We start from the raw sequence: 16,230 nt of genomic DNA, 5'->3' as shown, positions 1-16,230 counted from the left end.
GGGCGACCACCGCGAACCGCTCGGTCGGCCCGAGGGTCGCCAGGTACGGCGACAGGTCCGCGAAGAAGCGCCGCGAGGTCGCATCCAGGCTGAAGCTCGCCTCGTGCTGCCATAAGGAGATCGTGAATTGGCTGAGAAACAGCTGCCGGCCGCCGTCCCAGCAGCGGCACGCACCAGAGGAGTAGTTTTGCAAAATAAGCTGGAGGGCTGAGCGGTGAAAAACGACGAAGTGTACCCCAAAATGCGCCAACACACAGGCTGCTCCTGGGGTGTGGCTCATTTCCTGATCAGCTATGATATAAATCTCGCATGGTATGAAATGGGGGGGGGGGAGGAAGGCTGTAGGTCTGAGGCAAATCGGCTTCACGAGAGGCTCTCGCTTTTCGGTGTATAGCAAAACTATCGTGAAAAATAAGGCCATGGCCAAGAAACCGGATATCGGTGTGCTGGAATTGGTCTTGAGTCACCTGAAAAGCACGTTTCGTGCTATGGTTTTAATAGGGATGGTTCATTATCGCCGGCAATAGTGGTTACCACCACTTTCCTTTGTCTTCAGGTGCACAATGAGCGGGAACAATTCAACGTCGTAATGAATGCTGAAACTAGCGCTGCATGACAATGAGAGCTATCAAAACATGGTATAAACTCACGCTAGGCAGGTGGTTGTATGTTTGCAGGTAAAACGGACAATCACAGTGGAAGTCTGTTCAGCCAAAATGAGTTTATTTTTAATGAGCTTTTTTAATTAACTAGCAAATTTAACTAGATTTGGTAATTAGCTTATTTTATGCAGAACTGGATAAAATGTACGTTTTTATGCTGCTATGGGCCCACCTTTACTTGAGGCGTGACTAGTTCAACACATCATATGCATTACACACATATCGTACATTGCATTTCTGCCATGCCATCCACACATTGGTTTTGTTCATAACCCGACCTGTGCAAGGCTCTGACATCGTTTCCGACGAAGGGATCTTCGTCGCCGCGTGCCGGCGCTGGCGGCATCTGTCGCCGGTGACCCCTTGCGTACCTGTGAGCAGAAGACGAGAATGCGGCCGGGTTGCACGCGCTGCAGGAACTCCATGATGTCGGTGAAGCCGGCGCCGAAGTGTCCCGGGTTGAAGCGGCGGGCCATGATGGCCCCCGTGGTTGGGTGAAGCACGAGCATGTGTAGCCCGCTGTGGTCCCGGTCCGAGTACTCCTCGTAGTGGATCTGGGGGCGCAGGGCTGAGGTGGCGAGCCAGACGACGGCTGCAGGTGACACACGGGTGCTGCAGCGCATTTCACTACTTGGGCTCACGCACATTGAACGGACAGGTATGATAACTGGGTAAGAGACATACCACCACCTTGCCGGGCATACGTTTATAATAAGAATCGTCAATCGATGCATAATGGACACGTCCTTGAATTAAAAATGGTATGCTGCCGCGCTGTTCTGTTGCATGATGCAAGTAAGAACCTTTCGACACATCTGCAATGGCTTTATCATCGTCTTATCATCGAGAGCCAATCGAATGGGAGCTGAACTGAATGCAATATGAAGTGTTAATGCTAATATCAGCGGTGCATTTGATGGCTGCCGCCCACGCAAGCAGTTTAGCGGAGATAGGTTTTCGTGCCTTTGAATGTTTTACTAATAAGCCCACGTACGGTTTGTTGTACTTACGTATTTTCCATTAAGCCTGATGTAGCTATAATTGCGCGCTGAAGCCACTTGCAAGTGAAAAGATGACGCCTGTGCGTACTCCAAACCATTTTCTGACCGGTCAGTGCCTGAGGAAGAGAAATGATATTACAGGGATGATGTGTGCTGTCAAATATGTCGCGGGGATCTGATACTGTGTGCTGGGGAATATCTCGCGGTGATCTGATGCTGTGTGCTGTGAAATATGCGTCGGGGACATGATGCTGTGTGCTGTCAAATATGTCGCAGGGATCTGATGCCGTGTGCTGTGAAATAGGCCTCGGGGACATGATGTTGTGTGCTGGGGAATCTGTCGCGGGAATCTGATGCTGTGTACTGTGAAATATGTTGCGGGGATCTGATGCTGTGTGCTGGGGAATATGTCGCGGTGATCTGATGTTGTGTACTGGGAAATATCTCGCGGTGATCTGATGCTTTGTTCTGTGAAATATGTCGCGGGGATCTGATGCTGTGTGCTGGAGAATATGTCGCGGGGATCTGATGCTGTGTACTGTGAAATATGCCGCGAGGTCTGACATGACAGGATGCAGTTGATACACCTATGGTTAAGTTAGTCGAATACGGTGATCGATGGAACAACAGAACGAGTCTACGCTCCAGCGGCGGAACAAGGGATAACCATCAAGTCCATAGGATGCAACGCTAGGGGATATTCCCTCGCAGAGCACACAACAGCTAAGTGGATGTCACCACACAATTTCCCAAGAACGTCGGGCTGCGTCCAAATGTGCACGCTCCGGTCGCACCTAGGCCTGCTGTGATGATGGCGGCGTTTGCGAGGACAGATGTCAGGAGATGAAATGCCGTCCACTCTATCACGGTCACCCGTCCGTAGCTCGGCCTGAAAGCGAGACGCGCGAGCCGATATAATGCATGGGGCGCCTACCAGCTGAAGTGAGCAAGTGATGCACATGGCCATGGTGTAAATAGTCTAGAGATACAAAACAGAAAAGCTGATAGCTTTCGAATGTAAGATTTTCCAGTCATTCTATATGTGAGCAGCGGGAAATCCGAGCGCAAATAAGTATCGCGATCTGTACTCCGCAAGCCTACCAATGCAAAGTAGGAGCTAAATAAACCAAGACATTTAAGTAACAAAAATAAACGCAGGCACTAAAATTGTATGCAATATTCTCTAGTGAGCATAGTCATCCTCGCCAAAGTCAATGTAACATAACCTGGTTGCTACAACAATAAATCAAGATAACAGCAGGTCATTAACATAGTTTACGAAGAGCTTAACATAACGAGAACCGATAGTCTTTGTGATCTCCTCTTTCAGCCATTGCAAAGCATCTACAGATCCTCTCTCACCTGACCCAGTCGTTTGACTTACATGGCTGTACAGTTCTGCCGCTCGACACTTCAGTCTTGTGCTGCCCCCCTACAGTCGGATGCTGTCTCCCCGCTCAGCCGGCACCGCGCAGAAACATCGCAGGTCTCCTGGCGTCCGCTCTTCCGTCACGTTCTGCCGCGCCGCTCAATCTCTGCCAGCTGCAACTGGACGATCGCTGCGGCCAACTATGCAGAAAGCCCTCAGGCACCCTGACCAAGTCACTGACCGCTGGCTCCACCGGCGATGTCAAGGCCAAAAACAGTCGTGACGAGTGCGGCAGAAACCTAAGAGGAATTACAGAGGCACTGCTAGCACGCGTCCCGCGGGTCTTATCCATCCGCGGACGTCCGACTATGTTATCGTCCGGCTGGGCGGAGACTTCATCTCGCTAAAGGTCAGCAACCTGTGCTGCAGTGCTGCCATCTAGGGTACCGCGCCGAAGATATCTACTATGAGTACAGGCACCAGGTGCTGCTGATGTCTCATGCACCTTATGGAACATGTGGGCCAAATTGCCAGCAAAACACCGTTTACCATCCATCAGTCACAAGTTCGCACTCAAATTGTGCCGAGCTGATGGGTTTGCGAACCTCGAGCAGAATAATGGTGATTTAGACACGCCATCTCTGATTACCTTGTTGACTCGGAACCGCCCATTCGCGCCTTCTCATCTTTTCGCAAAATGCCTGCATCTTTGCACACCTCTAAAGAGGTGTGCACCGGGGTTTTGCCACCTAGAGCAGAGCGGCTTGCGGTTGTCCCCGCTGACGGTCCCGCTCCAGCATGTGCCCATTGCCACTTATCGTAGCTACAGCACGCGGGATTCCCTGCCTTGGGACATGTGTACTGTGTTCAAGGTACGATGGTTACAGTGCAAATGCTTCATGTCCCACCTGTGACCTCGATCCGCCCGTCTTTTTTCATTATCGTTCTGTGTTGGGCCCCGTGACTTCCCGTGAAACCGGGGCAAGCTACATGCACCAGCCGTGAGTCGGTGTAAGCGCTCATTGGTGGCGCCCCGTCCGAGTGCCGACCACATGTCTCCTACGAAGACACCTGTGCGGTCCACGTCGCGGCGGATGGACCGCCAGGTGCGTGCAGTTTTGCCCCACCGCTGTCTACCCTCCTTCATCCATAGCGCTGGAATGGTTATTTCCAGCCGAAAAGGTTTTAATCCAAACCAAACCAGACCAAACATGTAACCTCCCTCCCACATCTTATATTTCTACAATGGCCCACTGATAGGTCGAAGTAGCTCGACCTAATAAAAAAACAACACAAAAATCAACCGTCAACCAAATGTATGTATGTGCTCACAACACAGTCGGCATCAATAAACCCTGATTCAGTCGCTCATATGTGCTTAAGTCATCGTCTAGACCAAATCGTAACTTGATGGCTAGCATACGCTCGGACGGCAGGTCAATTTGACTCCCCACCCTCAAAGGTTTTCCCGGAATGAGTTCTGAACGGTGCGGCGCAGCCGCGCCAAATTTTACATGGCTGTAGAAAACTATGAAAACAAAATCGTTTGGTATCAAAAATTCAAATGCAACTTGAAAGGTCATTGTCCTACGGCAGGTCAAGGTCAGGCCATGGATTCAGCGAAGATAACTTTTAATAGATCACCCAATCTGATACAACAACTGGGTGTTAAGCGATGCCATACAACCCTGTGATAGCTTCTTAGCTCAGGTTATATAGTATAGATAGTTGCCTTCCTTCCTCAGGTATGAAGATCACACCAACGTCAAGCCAACTGGTTTTATTACTCTAGAGCTTGCTGTATGGAGTGGTTTCTGGTGCTCGTCTTGAATTTATTACTAACAGAAACCGCATTATGCATTTTCCATGGACTTCTTAAAGGTCCGAATAGGCCACTGACCTAAAATGGCCCAGGTGAACGTCTTGTTTTTAGAAACATACTATCTAGCGTAGGCCATAAAGCTTATTCAAAAGCACAAATCAAAGTAGTATTGCATGATTTTGGCCACCATGACCTTCGAAAGGTCAAAGGTCAGGGTCACCGACTTAAAACATGCATAAGTGACCTTTTGCTTAGAACAGGTATCTAGATTCACGGTGGTTTCATGAGAAGAGCTGGGGCACTCCGGACACCAATCTGGACTTTTATTTTCTTTGACTTTATTTGAGTTTTTGCTTTGCGCCTTGCCATCGTTTCTCCGTGTTTTTGTTTCAGCCTACGCGCATAAACTAGGAAGATCAAGTCACCCCATAAACAATGCGCAAACTTGTATTGCCACTACGCGTTTTGCCTTTGACGTTCGCAGGCACACACACAGCGTTGCTCGCTACCAATGACAGTCGAAAGCATTGGCAGAACATAAGTGGCCAATCTCAGGGAAGAGACGCGTGCAAACGCCGGGAGTTTCGCTGTAAGGCCGCAGTAAGATATGTAAAATACCTTAACACTTGGAGACAGATTTCTCAGAACATGTGGCAACAGGCGGGATGCAATGCAATAGGCCCAAGCGATGCTGTGGCTATTCACACGAAAGGACAATCTCGATGCCAGGTCTCACCCAGCTGGCTTTAGTCCTGCTGGGTCCGAGTTATTTAACGGGTACTCTGTACCTCAGTTTTTATCCGGCTGCGGTAAAGTTTAGCTCAAGCTGCTGGTTTACCTCTGATCAATAACATCCTTATGCGCGTTCTAACAGATATGAGACAATTTAATGAATCATAGACCGGCAGCACACAAAAGCATTTATTGTTCCAGCCTCAACGAGCCTTTGCAACTGTTTTCCGCCTTCCAGGCGTGTAAAAGTATCTTACCACACCGCCGTGGTGTCAACCTCCGTCACCGTCTGAGCGATGTACTGCTGAGAGCCATAATCACTGTGTGAGCTACGAACTGCACTATCGATGGCTGAGCTGCGGACAGTTGAGCTATTATTTGTAGCTGAGCTGTGGACTGTTGGGCTATCATCGGCGGATGATCTGTCGGCTCCTGAGCTATCACCGGCGGCTGAGCTGTTGACTGTTGAGCTATTGTCGGCGGCGGCTGAGCTGTCGCCTGTTGAGCCATCAGCCCCTGAGCTCGCAGACGCCCTCTGGGCCGACCAGCCGAGCCTGTCACCGGTGCGGCGCGCCGCCCGTCGGCCGAGCCAGCGATCGGCAGCCAGCGGCTGGCCCGACAGCCGCGTCAGCAGCGTGGGTACGTCGTCACCCCGGGCACCGTGCAGTACACGGACAGGCTGACCGTGGTGGCCGAGTTTGTCGACGCCACGGACACCGTCAGTGTGGAGGTGGTGATGGTGGTGACCGTCAGGGCGGCGTAGGTCCTGCCCTCGCGCGCGCCGGCCCCGCCCGGGCCGATCCCGAGCCCCAGGAGCCCGGGCGCCGCACCGCCGGCCGCTCCCAGGGGGCGGCGCGGCAGCGGCGGGGTGCCGGAGGGCCGCTGGCCGCCGCGCGCGCTGGGGACGGCGGACGTAGCGCTGGACTCGTCGGCGGTGAGGCCGGAGCTTCTGGAGGAGCTCCCCGGTGACGGGACGCCCGTCGGCGTGCTGCCGGCTCTGTGCCAGTCGCGGGAGGACGGACTGCGAGACGGAGGGCTGCCGTACCGGTCAGTGGAGCTGTGTGGGCTGTCCAGCACGGCGTCCCGCGGCGCGGCTGGGGGGACGCTGTCGAGCCGGACAAGGACGGAGGATGCAGCAGACAAGGACGCTGGGCCGGGGATGAAGAACAGGGAGAAAGCACTGGTCTCTGGCTCGCTAAGAGAGCCCGTGTTGTCGTCCACGGTACTCGTGGTGCCTGTGAGGTAGGGTGGATGCTCCGTGACGGTAGTGACAGCGGCCACGTCCTGGATTGTCCTCGTTGATGGGTGCAGCAGAGTCAGCAGGTTCTCTGCCTCCCTGAAAAGTGGGACACGATAGCCAGGTGCTGCCAAGAGTGGAGAACGCCATGCCATGTGATGGGTGTGTCATCGTCCACGGCAATTTTACTCAAATCAGCATAACTTCCAAATTGTTTTGCAAAACTACTGCGGCCTACATCGCCTTGACATCATAACACTAGACACTATCTCGACATGTTCCGGAGGATGGCTGTCCACGGCGGCATAGATGTGCCACGCAAAATGTGACAGATGGCCCGTGGCGGCGCGACTTGTTGGCGTCGTCTTCCTAAAATGGAAAGAAAGGTGCCGGAATGTTGAATATCCTGAAGGTAAGCCTCGGGCGTTTGAGTGCTAGCTCTGCCCAGCGTCTACCAATGCTTTTGTCGCGGGAGCAGTCCCGAGGAGTCCCATAGTGCCAGTGGTTATGTCGTCTTTGTTATTGAAGGTCAACCAATAGCTGTTCCATTTCCGTCCTGACCTCTGAACGGGTCATCACACTTACCTCACATGATGCTACAGTTTCCTTGCTGGCCTCCGAAGGGGTCGTCACGCTTACCTCACGAGGTGCTACAGCTCCCTTGCTGACCTCTGAACGGGTCATCACACTCACCTCACGAGGTGCTACAGCTCCCTTGCTGACCTCTGAACGGGTCATCACACTTACCTCACGAGGTGCTACAGCTCCCTTGCTGACCTCTGAACGGGTCATCACACTTACCTCACGAGGTGCTACAGCTTCCTTGCTGGCCTCCGAAGGGGTCGTCACACTCACCTCACGAGGTGCTACAGTTTCCTTGCTGACCTTTGAACGGGTCATCACACCTAACTCACGAGGTGCTACAGTTTCCTTTCTGGCCTCTGAACAGGTCATCACATTCACCTCACGAGATGCTACAGTTTCCTTGCTGACCTCTGAACGGGTCATCACACTTACCTCACGAGGTGCTACAGTTTCCTTGCTGGCCTCCGAAGGGGTCGTCACACTCACCTCGCTAGGTGCTGCAGCTGCATCACCGGCGACCTCTTGCGCCTTTTTCCGGTGCACGCGGTCGATGTGCTGATGTCTGAAACGACACGCCCTGGACTGAGCACCTGCTATGCAATAGCCAGCCGATGGCGTACAAATTCAAAGCACAAAAGCACCGTCTGTTCAGCATCCGTGTAATTCCGCCGCTCACCATTCGCATGAACGATTGATTCCGCCGCTCACCATTCGCTCCGTCCAGCCACGTCGGCCTAGGTACGCCCTGGACTCCATCGGCGATCTGTCATATTTTACCACAGAGTGATGGTTGCCTGTTGCTTCATTTGGAGCCAACGGAACAACGCTGTCCTCTGCTGTCTGTCAACTAAGCAAATGACCCTTTCATGCCGTCACTTAATAACCCTTTTCTCCGAGTTGAAGTTGAGTTCTACGTGCTTCCTTCCAGAATGAAGGACGTGCTGGAAAATCGTCGTCCTTTTGCTGCCACTTACCAGCTGCGCACGTGTAAAAGACGGTCGACGTTGTGGTTGTCGAGATGGTGGTCAGAATGATGGTGGTTACCGTGCCCCCGAGCAGCAGCCGTGGACTAGCGGCTGAGTCTCGAAACTCTGCAACAAATATTATGAAATGAGTGCTGCCTCTCCTGAATGTAGGGTCTTCGACAAAGCTGCATGAGTGCATATGGTTTGCGTTTAAGTAATATGCCATGGCATGAAATCATAATTGGACGCATTATTCTTGTTGAGTCTAAGGCAAACATGCACATATCGCTGGGCAATTCAGAAATATGTTTGCAAATGTAACCGCACACGTCATTATTTTCACACCTTACATGAACCCCGCTACCTTTTCAAATCAACAATGCGTTACGTCATACCTCTTCTGATGATGCTGAAGAGGATCACATGTACAGTATGGCGTATGATGAGTGCATTTATGTCTATCTGACGCGGCAAGTTCATTTTCTTCTAAATGAAACTCATTGTCTAATATTTCTTATCAGAATCCTTTTCCTTGCCTCCTTGACCGCGACCACGAAATGGGAGTTTCTTCCTCCGCGATGTCTACGTTGTTTTTATTCACCTGGCGCTGAGACCTTTCTTCATCATACTTTGTACCAATATTACCTTTGTGAGCATGCGCACGTTGATAAAAACACGTTAATCATTTACTCACAGTTCAGTGGAGGCGTGATTAGCCAAGGCTTAAGTGCACAATGTAAATGACTTTCCGTCAGTAGCGCCAGTTTTGCCGAAAAGCAAGGAAGTGATTGGTGTGCAGCCGGCGTACCTAATGCGATGAATATATCAGCATCTTTTTTTTACAGATTTCATCACTTCTATGTCTGACATTGAACCCAAATGGCTTGTACATTGTATGCTATCTGCGAACCATGCGAATTTTCCAACGTCGCGTACGAGGATAACTAGCCCACACGTTAGTGACAAGGGTGTTTGTGATAGCCTCTGGAAGTGGCGTGACTTTTAAGGATGGACAATCGCTCGCAGCGTTCGCCCGCGTTCTTCCATACTCATTTCACGGCGCAGAACTTGTGATACTCCACCATGGATGCGACGATCTAGCATGACCCATTTGTGCCAGGCATTGAAAGAAGTCCATGAACTGAGGTTCACGAGTACCCTTTCTCACACTGACCTTGGTGTTCGCCCTGCGCCGCCTGGCAGATCCAGACCAAGAGCAGGCCGATCGGGAGCCTCATGGCTCCGCTGGTTCCGGCAGCGTCGACCTCGACTCTGGAATTGGCCCGCCGGGCGCCTCTCCGCACACAGCGGGCTCGGCGTGCCCGGCAGCTGTTTTGTATTCGTCGGCCTTACGGTTCCTGCAGGAGTCAGGTGGTGCGCACCTCCTGCGCGCAAAACACGAGCAGCGTTCGCGGCGGGACGTTTTTGCTTCGGCCGCCGTGTCACGTCGGTCGTGGCGAACGGAGGCAGCCGGTGGTGATCACGAGAGACCAGTTTTCTCTCGCACCTCCCAGCCGGGGAAGGCCCGGCGACGCGTGAAGCTCGAGCGGCAGGGCCGCTAACTCAAGCGCACTGAGCTAAGACCTGTGGTTGTTTGGCCTACTGGCTTCCCTTAGCGTGAAGTGAGTGATCGTGAAATTCGTGAGATGCTGAGAGCACTGAGCCTCGTGAGCCTCGACCCTCGCCTTTTCTACACCACTGATGGGTTTTATTGGTATTAAGGTGTGATATAAATTGACTTTACAGTGTGGCGGATGATTGTCTTCTTGTCTTTTTTGTCATTTCATTTACATGTTCCGGCCAGGAATAAGCCCAGCGTGCGTGCCAAATTTGAACAACTCCCAGCGACATGCAGCATGCAGCGTGACATACAGACTTGTTTAGGATCCAGGATCGTCTCACAAAATTACGGCAAACCCCCTCTCAAACCCCATTCTTTCTATGCATAGCTACAGGAATGGTGGTCAGCTTTCACAAGTTTGGGGTCCAAGGAGGCCCCTACCATTTCCGTTCCTACATCCATAGTCATGTCCTTTGTAAAACGTCCGGGAATATTCTTAATTGCCTGGCGCACATTAAAAAGTGAAGATGCATCCTGCGCACTTTGTATAACGTCACAGTTCCCGGTTGACTGCTTCTTGCGCCTTGCTTTACGAGATGCACCTCGTTTAGCGAAGCCATGCCGCTCTACGTGACGGGATTGGCGACTACGACTCGCCGACCAGCCCGCGTGCACGGCTGCCCGGGCCGCGGCACGCCTCGAGGCGGCGCGGGGGGCATACAGGCTCACGAGCGACACACAACCGCTCGATCTTATCGAGCTAGGCTAACGGCAACGCCGCCGTCCGCCGTGGGAATCACTGCAACCCCGGTATCATCGGATGGTTTCACTTCACATGCAACGACATTAGACGTGGAGTTACGTTCTAACCGCTGAACTGATGGTACTGATGATGGGGGCGGCTCATCTTCATTCGCCACGATAGAGTACCGTAATCTCTGCTCGAAATCCTTGCAGAAGGCCGAAACATCATGCCAACTCGGGAAGGACAGGAAATGCCATTTCAGACGCAGGCATTGGTGCTCCTCCCCTCCCCCAGTGGCACGGGCAGGGGGCAGGGGGCAAGGGGACGTGCCCCTTCTTGGGTCCAATGGGACCCAATGGCCAAATTTAAATGCTCGAAGGGCTAGGAGGGCTGGCCGGAAATCGTGTAAAAGGTTCTGGATCTCCGGACCGGCCGTAAATGCCTGTCAGAGGGACTCTTTGTGGCGAGTGGGAACCCCCTGAGTCGACGAGGGCCTCTGTGTCAGTCAAGCACTTCCAGTACCAAACAGCTGCCTCCGTATCGGTCGGGGTCTGATGACTCATATCCTAAGCGGGGGCGAGGCTGAAGCCCGCGAGTTACAGTGCTTGGGGCCCCTGACTCAATGAGGGCCCCTTTGTCGACAAGAGCCCCATATTCTTAACATGAGGCGCCGTGTTGGGACCCGTCAGGGTCAGTGTTCGAGGTGGCCCAAAAAGGAGCCCTATGGACCTTTGGGAGCGGCAACCAATCATTGCGCCACTGAGAGCTCAGGCATCGATTTGGGGTCAATTACCCGAGTCAGAGGACCTCCCGCGCCATGGAGGGTACCAATGCATGATGTATTGTCATGAGGAAAACGCATCATGCATGAGGTAAAAAAGAAATGACCAGCCAAGGTTGCCTCAGCACGTTTATCCTTGCAGCAGCGGCGACCTGTAAAACAAATCACACACAAATGTTAGGCCTACGTGCTCGCAATCTTAGGAGCGAGAGCAGTTGTGACCGACACTGCACTTCTTTCAGACGTCGCACTTCTTCATTTTTGGCCGCCCGTTGGCCGCCGTCTAGCGCTTATCGTGGGCCGACGCCGCACAGCCTGTAGACTGCAGGTTCCAGTTTTGTTTCCAAGGCTATATAACTACATAGCTATATCCTATTCTCCATTTTTTCAAACTATATTCAAGACTATATCCCGTTTTTTCACTTATCGACTCAGGCTGAAGGTTGAACACCCCAGAAGACCGTGGGCGAGCCATAAACATGCATGTGTTTGACACCATGTCGATCTGCAGTCAACGTTCACGAGGTGCTCAATCTCTGCTTTTCGGTTTATTCCACGCAGTCATTTAACACCAGATTCTCTCAGTTCATTGCATAGGCGTAGGAACATTTCAAAAAGTGGGGGGACAAGCTCAGGGTGTACTTCAGGAACTTTTTCTGGAAAGCGAGCCCGATGGCCGGGGGGGGGGGGGGGGGGGTAAGGATGGAGATTGTTATCACTCTTTATTCAAATGCCATGGCTGCTATGCTAGCTAGGCATCTAGAGCTGTTTATCACTGGTGCACAATCTTGCCCATTCGACTCATCTGTTATTTATCAAATAAGGCTATCCAGCTTCCCTAGATTATTCGTCCATTTCAACATTGCCTTTCCTGGGGAGACGAAATTCCACGAGCGGGTAGGCATTTTGGGTCATTAAGGAAGCGTTTGCCTCCACAGTGTAGATGTCAAAATACGGCGTGGATATAGGTTGGTGAGAATTTTGAAAGTGGATCCATGGCTCACAGTGCAACAGGTTTTTCACGCGTCTTCATTTTGCTGGCTGCTTCAAGAAATAAGACTTGTCGCAGCATTTTAGGCGGAAACAAATTCGGGAGCTTGAAGCTGCTAGAATCAAAGTGACAAAATCCATAATACTGGAGATTCCCTTTTAAGAGTTAACCCACATAATAAGGCCCATCTGTCATATGTTCCTTATCTGGGCCCTGCTCCTGTCCGCCGTCGGTGGCCACTGCTCTGGCCTGGATGTCTCCCGCATGGCTGACAGCGAGCTGATCATGTGGCTACTTTGTTGCATACTTTTGGACCAGCGTTACTTCTACATGGTGTATGAAACATGTGTTGGATGTGTTTGTGTTGGACACCTGCAACAGTATTTTTCCCGAATTATCTTCCCTTATACCACACCATCGCAGAAAAATAGCCTCCGGGGAGCTATCCGCCTTACGTATGGATCGGCCCAACGGACACTTCATTGCCCATCACGCAACGTGCGCGACTTGATCTGCCTTTGTGTGTAGGTAGGGGCATAGCCAGAGCCTTGCCAAGGGGGAACACAGGGTTGACAAAAGCCCATCTTATCGTAACCCCCCCCCCCAATCCCTGGATATGGCTTACTTGTTAACAAGTGACACAGTTTTCTTCGTTTGATTGTTATTTTTACCTTGTAGCCAGAACAGAGACCAGGAGCTACCGTGAGCTCAATTTTGTTTGCATTTTGAGGTCAGTAAACTGCAGAAATCAGGCGTTGAACGACTGCATGGAAGAAATCACCGGCGCTCTCAATCTACAATAGTTAGCTGACTCTTTCTAAAGCGATAGAATTCAGAAGCTTTGTCCTTTTTTATTTGGGTTCTACAGACATTGAGGACATGGCGAGGGTAGATTGTAGATCAATATGTTTGATCCAAATTTGAAGACGAAAATTTGGGTGCAGATCGAGTGGTCAACAACATGTATTAACATGGCCAAGCCATGTTTGTCTGGCAGCGTTCACCATTCAGCCGTAACCGATTAGTGATACAATTCATGTAACGTGTTTTTTAACACGCTCGCTTGCAAATCTTGGCAACAAAAACCGCGGCACTATGCGTTGCAGTCTCCATGGTCCGCGGAGCGTTAACCCAGTAGCTAACATTTAGTCGTGACCCACCGGTGGACGAAAATGATGACGCTTCTGAAATGATTACCTCTAATCACTTTACTCAACTAGTTGTACAAGTTATGTGGCGTAATTTTGAGCACGCGCACTCAAAAATTTTAGAAACAGTCCTCGACCCCAGGCGTTGCAGTCTCCGTAGGACGCGCAGCGTCGGTATTGGCAGCTCATACTAACTTGTGGCCAATGGGTAGACGAAAATGACGACGCTTCTGGGAAAGTATCCTTGGACGCTTCATGGCATCAGATTTTTTATTTAAAAGGCAGTCTGAGGGCATATTTCACGCGTGCAATTTCAAGATTGATGAAAAGAAGGATTGGCCCCTAAAGCATCGCCAAGTTGGGCTGGAATCTGATGGTTGAACTGGAAGAGTGAAGGTAAAATATCTGTTTTTCGTGTCTCCGCAGCTATTTATCTGTCCAGAAGACAGATAAACACGGCGCCCGCCGTCTGGTGGCACTTGCAGTGGCCGGAACTTATCGGTTTTACGGAAGTTGCATTCCAGACATCCCTGCCCTCGCTCCCGAGGTTGCAGGAGAGCATGTTCAATCCTTTTGATGTAATTTGTTTCAAAGGTACATTCTGAAAAAATGAACGTTCTCAGGTGAACATGGCATGAACTTGCTGTTTTTCTTAAGTTCATTTCGACCTGTGCTTTTCAACAATAATGAGAGCTCAACTCTACTCACCATTAATGAGACCCCTTATTCCCTTCCTGGCAAGGGGCCTCTTGAGTAGAACACCAGGGGTACATTACCGTTTCCGGTCAAAGGCTGAAGGGCCATTCCGTCTCATTGCGAAGTGTCCACTGGCTATCATTCTGGTGGCACGGGGCGGGATCTCATGGTCGATCCGGAGGTCATTAGAAGGATATGTCATCACATTGTTCCCATCCCTGACACGGGATGTCTTCTGATCCGCAGCTAGCCCCGGATCAGCACAGGGACCCTCACTGACGCAACAACCACGGCAAGCAGTCCGATATTTTTCACATAGACTCCAGTTCATGTTTTTCTGTGTTCTTCAGAGATATTGAGCTCTCCCTAACTGTAGATTGCAGATGAAATGGGGTTCATAATTTGTATTAACATGGCTAGCCCATGTTCGTCTTATAATGCTCAAGATCCTGTCAGAGCTGATTACTGATAAGAAAACTACATAATATGGTGTTGAACATGCGTGCTCGCGAGTCATAGCAATAACAGCCTCAACGCTCGGCGTTGCAGTCTCCAGGCCGTGCGGCGTTGGCCTTGCAGTTGTAACACTAAGTGATGGCCAATGAGCAAACGAAAAAGATTACGCGTCTTAAGGGAGATGGCCGGTGAACTAAGTAAATCGGCATGCATGTTTAATGCGGTGCAAAAGCAAGCCAAATGCAACCTTAATCTGAAAAGAGGGGGCGAGGGGGCAGTTAACATTGCTGGCCCCCCACCTTGAAAAGTGGGGGGACATGACCCCCTGCCCCTCCTGTTCCTACGCCCATGGTTCATTGGCTTGCAAATGAAAACACGTGTATCTTCCGGTGCCTTCCGTGGAAGCTCTTCCAGTTAAAAAGATTAAAAACAAAACAAAGCGAAGACAATTGTGCACCTCGAAATAAAGGTAAAATCCGGTGATTTTTGCGGGGAGGGGCTTTCAACAATAGGGGGTCCTTTCTCAGTCTTTTTCCGTTTTGTGCGTCTCTTCTCCCCCTACAGAGGCTGCGGCTGCGCCACTGCCCTCCTCTACTGCCGGCCTCCCCTCCAGAGTAGGCACGGGCCGACGGCCGGCGGCGGGCCTCCGTCTCATCCGCAGGTCTAGCGGCTGCGGTCCGGACGGAGCAGACGGGACGGGACGCCCGCCGCCCGCAGGTCGATGACCTCTGGCCCGCCGCGGTCAGCTCTCACCGAGCAGTTAGCCCAGTGCAGCAGCCGGTACAGGACACGGCGATGTCCAGCAACCTTGAGACTGAGTGTCCACAGCCGGAAGGACGCAATACAAAGGGATGCATGGGGAAAAGGCGGGACAATCAAACGTGCCTTAGTTGGTGCGGTGTGCATACGTGTCAATCATACCTTATCGTTTTATCTTTGAGGGAACATTATCGTGCCTGCTTAAACATCCATATTGTGCGTGTGTCCGTGTGTGCCTGTATTAACGTGCCTCAATTTTCAGCTCAAACTGGTTAACATGCGGAGGCGAAATTTGTATTGCACTTGCTCACGCAACGCATGATTGCGAATGTACACTCAGGGGCGGCGCAGGGGAGAGGGGTGGCAAAGGACAGTTGCTGGGCCAAAAATATGTTTTGCGTCCGCTCAAAAAGCTTCTTTTTCCCTAAAGGCGTTGCAGTTACACAAAGACAATCGAATTTCGAATGATGTAGGCCCACATAACCGACCCAGAAAGTGATAAATCTGTACCAGAAGGCCCTTTGCCACATCAAGAGACCATTTTCTGGGTTATGTGGTCACCTTTATGAATAAGGTAGTCAGCGCTCTAGATCAGGAGGTCCAATGTCGTGTTAAGAAGGTCCTTCTGCTGGCTCGGGAGACCCCTGTTTTGGTTTACGCGGCACCCCCATATTCATGAGGCCTTATTTCAGGAACAGAAGTCTCCTTTACCGCATTAGG

General features: G+C 51.4%; 1 long non-coding RNA gene across 1 annotated transcript; it reads right to left on the bottom strand.

Moving 5' to 3' along the window:
• Positions 1 to 27: 27 nt before the first annotated feature.
• LOC119099856 (uncharacterized) lies at positions 28 to 2,506 on the bottom strand. Its single transcript, XR_005094424.1, has 4 exons — positions 2,458 to 2,506; positions 1,673 to 1,779; positions 1,034 to 1,216; positions 28 to 106 (listed from the first exon to the last, which is right to left on the bottom strand). It is a non-coding gene; the product is annotated as an uncharacterized LOC119099856 (long non-coding RNA).
• Positions 2,507 to 16,230: the final 13,724 nt, after the last annotated feature.

This window comes from Pollicipes pollicipes, unplaced genomic scaffold (assembly GCF_011947565.3).
Source record: "Pollicipes pollicipes isolate AB1234 unplaced genomic scaffold, Ppol_2.1 Scaffold_4881;HRSCAF=5763_pilon_pilon_pilon, whole genome shotgun sequence".
Lineage (NCBI taxonomy): Eukaryota > Metazoa > Arthropoda > Thecostraca > Pollicipedomorpha > Pollicipedidae > Pollicipes > Pollicipes pollicipes.
The sequence above is the reverse complement of the archived record's forward strand: the minus strand, read 5'-3'. Positions and strand labels throughout refer to the sequence as shown.